This window comes from Sciurus vulgaris, assembly GCF_902686455.1.
Source record: "Sciurus vulgaris genome assembly, chromosome: 13".
Lineage (NCBI taxonomy): Eukaryota > Metazoa > Chordata > Mammalia > Rodentia > Sciuridae > Sciurus > Sciurus vulgaris.
Window position 1 is genome coordinate 16,052,043 of NC_136474.1, and position 6,000 is coordinate 16,058,042.

The following is a 6,000-nucleotide window of genomic DNA, read 5'->3' on the forward strand; positions in this document are numbered from 1 at the left end:
TCCCCACGCACCACACCGCGCCCCCACCTCGACTTCTCCACTGTCCCCCGCCACGCCTCCGAGCCGCTCAAGATGCCACCTGTTTCGTGGGGCATTACTCTGGGCGACGTGCACTATCTCCTGCAGTGCCCCCAACACGCCCGCCAGGGAAGAAGGCAAGATTCAACCCCGCCCCTCGGAGAGAAAACAAGTCCAGAGAGGTCAAGCAACTCGCTCAAGTCTGAACAGTCAGCGGAACCCACACTCCTGCCCACACTGGCTTGCTTTCAGTACTGGGGTTCCCTCGCCTGTGGTCATTACCTGTGCCCTGCTTGTGGTCTTCTGCCCGCCCTGTCACCTGACTCTTCTGACCGACCTCGGGAGAAGTGGATTCCCCTGCCCCCCACCTGTCTGTCCGGCGACCGGGGTCTTGATCCTGAGCCTCAGGCACTGAGGAGGCCTTGGTTTCCAACAGGTGTGTTTTGCAGAGGAAATAGTTGCCTCCCAAGGAAGAGTCTCCTGAAGGCTCCATGGTCCTCATCCTGACCCATCTCTGGCCACGACATTGCTATTTCACGTGCTGTTGTATGGAACGACATTTATTGAGTACCCACTCTGTGCCAGCCCCCATCCTCCACTCTGGAAATAAAATCTGAAAAAAAAAAAAAAAAAAAACCACAAAACCCCTGCCTTCCTCGAGCTTACATTTTAACAGACAGATGATTAAAATATAAAGACTAGATCCATTCATGACATAAGCCATACGTGCTATAGAGAAAAATGAAATAGAAAAAACAAACAGAGAATGTTGCCCCCCTCCTCCTGGGAACAGGGAGCGGCAGCAAGCAGAGGAGTTAAGGAAAACTTTGCTGAGAACGATATTTGTGCAAAGAGGTGAAGGATGTGAGGGAGGAACTGGTGGAGAGGAGGCTGTGGAAGGCTGTATGCTGAGGGCTTGTGGCAGTCCAGCCGGGTGGAGCTGAAAGAGAGCAAGGACCGAGCCAGGATCTAAGGCCAGGAGGGAAGGGAGGGGGCTCGGCTGTGCAGCCTGGAGGCCCAGTGGCCTGACTCTGACTGGGGAAGCCACCGCAGGGTCTAAGGAGAGGCATGCCATCTGCCCTCAGCTTTCACCCTCTGGCTGCCGTCTAAGGATGAGACTGGAGAAAGAGGACAGGTGCTCTTGAAGTCACTGAGAGTGGCCAGCCAGAGTGGCAGCCATGGAGGTGGAGAGGAGCTGCCAGGCCAGGACGTATTTGCAGACTCCGTGTACAGATAGGATGCACTAGACAGGAGTTTAGAGTGATTCCAAGGCTTGAGGGTTGAGACACTGGGGGCTAGGGTTGTCCTACACTGCACTAGGCAGGACCAGAGAGGAGTCCATTGAGACAGGACTGATGACAAGGGGCTAATCACAGGATAGGCTGCAGAACATCCCACTGGACACCAAGGGAACATCCAGGAGATCATCTGCTTGAGAGGACAGGATGGTGTTGGACGCATAGGTAAACTGAACCTCGCGGAAGAATGGCCTTTCCAGCCAAGAATGGAAGAGGTTGCCATGAATGGGGTCAGCTGAACGCCAACAGGTGCGACCTCCAGCGTCCACATGCACATGATCGACTGCATGCCACAGACTGCAGATGGGCAGGCAAGATGAGGTCTCCAACGGATGATGGGGTTTGATCGTGGGACTGGTGTGGTGAGTGGGGCGCCCAGCGTTTGTAGTTGGGGGAGCTCTGGGTATGGAAAGGTGGCAGTCCCCAGCGAAGATGGGGACCGTCTCCTTGGTGCTGGGGACGGGGATGTGGATGCCTCAGAAGAGGCAGGCACTGTCTGAACTTGACTTCGCTCCTCAGGCAGCTTTCCAGAGAGAACATGGCAGTGTGTTAAAAGAGAGAAAAAATAAAGTAGGAGAAGAGAGACATATCCTAAATGATAAAGCCCAAAATGTGACGCCCAGTGTTTTGGGCCTAGCAGTGAATACTGGTCACTCTGGTCAAGAGTTCCATCTTTTCCCATCAGACTTTCGGCCAGGACCAGGCCAGGACCACTAAATTCCTCAAGTCCAGCGCGCCCTCAGGAAGTTCCAGCCCTTCCAACACCAGGTGAAGAGTTCGAGGTTCAGCTGGGCAGACCTGTCTGACTCTCAGCTCCCAGCCGGAGAACTCGGGCCACTTCCGAAGCTAAGCCCAGTTTCTTCTCCTACCATATGGAGCAATCATTCTCTCTGATGGAGGTGCCACGAGGACCAGCGAGATGGCACTAGCGGGTCCTTACCTCGGAGCCCTCTTCTCCCTCCTCTCCCACGCTGCTTCGGCTCCGCCAGGCTGGGCTGCTGCCCGCCCTCCCACCTCAGGCCTTGGCACCTGCTCACCAGCAGCTGAGCCTCGCCCAGCAAACGTTTGCCCCTCTCTAAATCGGGGTCATGGCTGTGGCCACTTCATAGGGTGCTGGGGGAGTGACACAGGTGATGAAGCTGAGGACAGCACCCAACATGACATTTGCTTCGTTGTATGCAGAGTGTGAACTTGCTGTCACCTGAACAGAAGGGAGAAAGCCATACAAAGGGGCTTAATTGACGCAGGGCCTGGCAACCCAGCTGATATTTGCCTGATGTGCCCTTAGGCCCCCTCCGCCATGTTGGCGATGGGGCCTAGCTCTTCTCTGGGTCCAAATGCATAAACCCATGGACTGGGTGTTGGTGGAGCCAGGGGAAGGAGCCTCCACCTGCCCCCTTGTGCGCTGCATCTTGCCACTGCAGTGACGTCTCCCCAGCTCCCCGCCTCTTACGGAGCACCCGACTTCTCTCAGAGCTGTAGATTGGAGCGGTTTGGGGAATGTCAACAAGTTTGTAACCACTCTAAATCCAGTGAGGAAACAGCATTCCCCCGCCTCCTCATCTGGCTCCCACACCCTGGCTCAGCTCTGGTTTAAGTCAGAGACAAGGAGTTAAGAAGAGTCTGGAAGGCAGCTCACCACCCCGCCCCCACCTGTGAGCCCCGAGTACTGCTGCTTACTTTGCCCCCTGGGAGAGCAGTAGGTTTGTGTCTCAGGGGAAATAGAAGCCAGGGTTGCTCATGAGAGAGGCACTTTGGCAGCAAGGCCTCTCTCTCCTCAAGTGAGTCCCCAGCTCCTGTGGCCTCAGGGGCCTCAAGCAGGTGATAGAAATGGACCTGTAATCTCCTGAGAAACAGGAACTAAACAGTCACACCGTACAAGTAACACCACTTAGCACTGGTTAAGTGCCCCACTCTTAGAGCCTCAAAGGCAACATTTAATCAGCCCAGCACCCCTGTAGAGTGAATTCAAATCACACCCATACTTACAGATGAGGAAACTGGACTTTTCAAGGTCAAACAACTTGTCCAAGGCCTGTGGTCAGCCAGGAAGTGGCAGAACCAAGATTCAAATGCTGCCTTGTCTGAATCCAAACCACACATTCCCACTGAACTGCAGGTGCCCTGCGGTCATGCCCCTAGGGTGCACCTCCAGGGACTGCAGGGCTCACCTACTGTAGCTTTGAAACTCTGCTCTCCACGTTCCATGAGTTCTAGACCTACTTCTTGGGCCCCTCTGCAATCCTTCTTTCACTAGGTATCAGGCACCTGCCCTATGCCACACCTGGAGTACATGCTGGGGTTACCGTGGTAACAGGACAAACACGAGTCAGTCTATTGAAGGCTTGTACTCTTTGTGGGGAAGATAGGAAACATGATCAACAAAGTTACAAAATCATTTTGGGGAGCTAAGGTGCTGTGAAGATCATAAAACAGGGTGATGAGATAGAAATGACCTTTGTTCCAGCACTGAACAACGCAAAGCAGTGGAGCAAATGAAGACCTGGCAGAAGAATGTGAGCAAAGGGCAGCAGGTGTGGGGCCCTGAACGGGCTGCTGTATTCAAGGAGCCATAAGGAGGCGGTGTGGCCAGAAGGCGGGGCCGGGGAACAGCCGCAGGAAGTAAAGCCAGGAAAGGCTCTCAGACAGGAGCCCTGGCAGGTTACAGCAAAATGCTTCTGTTCCATCCCCAGTGCTGTGAGAAGCTGCGGGAGGATTCAGAACTGGAGGGTGACATGGCTTGATCTAAATGGCATGAGGATGGATTGTAGATGGTCAGGAGCAGAAGCCAGGCGACCCAGCAGGACGAGTTTCCTCCAGCCTTTGCTCAATTGCCTGTCAAATAGGCGAATGCTGCTGGAACATTCCTTGTAAATCTGTACTTTTCTTTTTTTTTTTTTTTTTTTTTTTTTTTTTTTGAACTGGATATTGAACCCAGGGGCACTTCACCACTGAGCCACATCCCCAGCCCCGCAGCCCATTTTATTTTTTATTTTGAGACAGGGTTGAGACCTAAGTTGCTTAGGGCCTGGCTAAGTTGCTGAGGCTGGCCTCAAACTCACAATCCTCCTGTCTCGACCTCACTGAAGTTCAGGCCTTCCACCACAGCACCTGCGTGAATCTTGACTTCCTCACCCCACTTTTCATTTCCCTCAGTTGTCCCTCATATGGCATGGGTTTGAAGCTCTTACCCCCTGCTCTGGACCCACTGACCTCCAACACCATGCTGTTGCTCTGATTCCTCTTCTTTACCCTTCTGCTCCACCTGTTGCCCAGTGGTCATTCTCCTAAAAAATTAGCTTTTATTTTCTTGCCTCTGCAGATATTTTCTCACCCTGATTATTGCAGCAGCAAGATGGGACGAAGAGGGGCATTGAGTCTTTGCAATAAAGACCTCAGACAGTCTTGTGGGGAGCTCTGAGGCTACAGTGACATTACAGAGCTGTCCTGAGTGGGGACAAGAAAGCCAGGATGCCATAACCCCAGGTTAACCTGTCACCAACTCCTGGGCATGACATGGGAGAGGTGGCACTCTTCATAGAGGCAATCCCAGAGAGGGCTGGCAACAGGACTGCCTACCAGCAGCAGTCCGCAAAGCTGGGGGAGAAGTTCTTTGTCCTCTGTGAGGAACTGGGTGGCATCTCACAGCATCCACTGTCATCATGAGGAAGACAGGACTGTGGCGGGGGGCTGGGGCCTGTCTCTGCATCTCTTGGCTTCCCTTTTCCTCTGTGTGTCCTCACTGTCAGACCCTCTCCCTTAGGGTGCCTTGCATGGCCGCAGGCACTTCCAGAACCTGTTCCATCAGCTCAGCTGCTGGGAGCGTGGGCCCTCCCCACGTCTCAGGCTGAACTCCCACTTCTCTGACCTGTGCGCCCACTGCCCTGCCCAGCGTTCCAGATTCACATCCCCTGCACTTTACTCCGCCTTCCGCCACAGCTCATTCTGTGACTATAAATGTGTACCTGTTGAGTTGGATGAATTCTCCAAGTCTGCAGCTGTTTTAGTCAGCTTTTTGTGTTCTTGGTGAATGGAGCTCTCTATTTCTGTTAGTTAACTTTTTTACTGCCATGACCAAAAGACCTTGTTTGACAAGAACAATTTTAGGGGAGGAAAGGTTTATTTGGGGCTCATGGTTTCAAAGGTCTCAGTTCATAGACAGCCAATTCCATTGCTCTGGGCCCAAGGTGAGGCAGAACATCATGGCGGAAGGGCATGGTAGAGGGAAGCAACTCAGAACATGGCCACCAGGGGGCAGAAGAAGAGTTCCCTCAACAAGGACAGAATATAAGCTCCAACAGCACACCCCAGCAACCCACATCCTCCAGCCACATCTCACCTGTTAATCCATTCAATGCACTGATTAGGTTAAAGCTCTCATAACCCAGTCACTTCACCTCTAAATTTTCTTGCATCTTCTCACGCATGAGCCTTTGGGAAACACCTCACATCTAAACAACCAAAGGCCATGCAGGGAAATCCTGACCATTTTGCTAAAGGTCTGAGTGTATTCCTGTGGCCTTGCTTCTGTGTGATGCTTCATTTTGAGATTCTGTCTTAGAAAATGACAGGAAATTTAAGGAAAGGGCAGCACAAAGCTTTCCTGTGCAGGGTTTCTTGCACCTGCCTGTCCTCATTGGCTTTCATTCAATGTCATCTCTGTAACAGCCTACTGAGGAGGGTC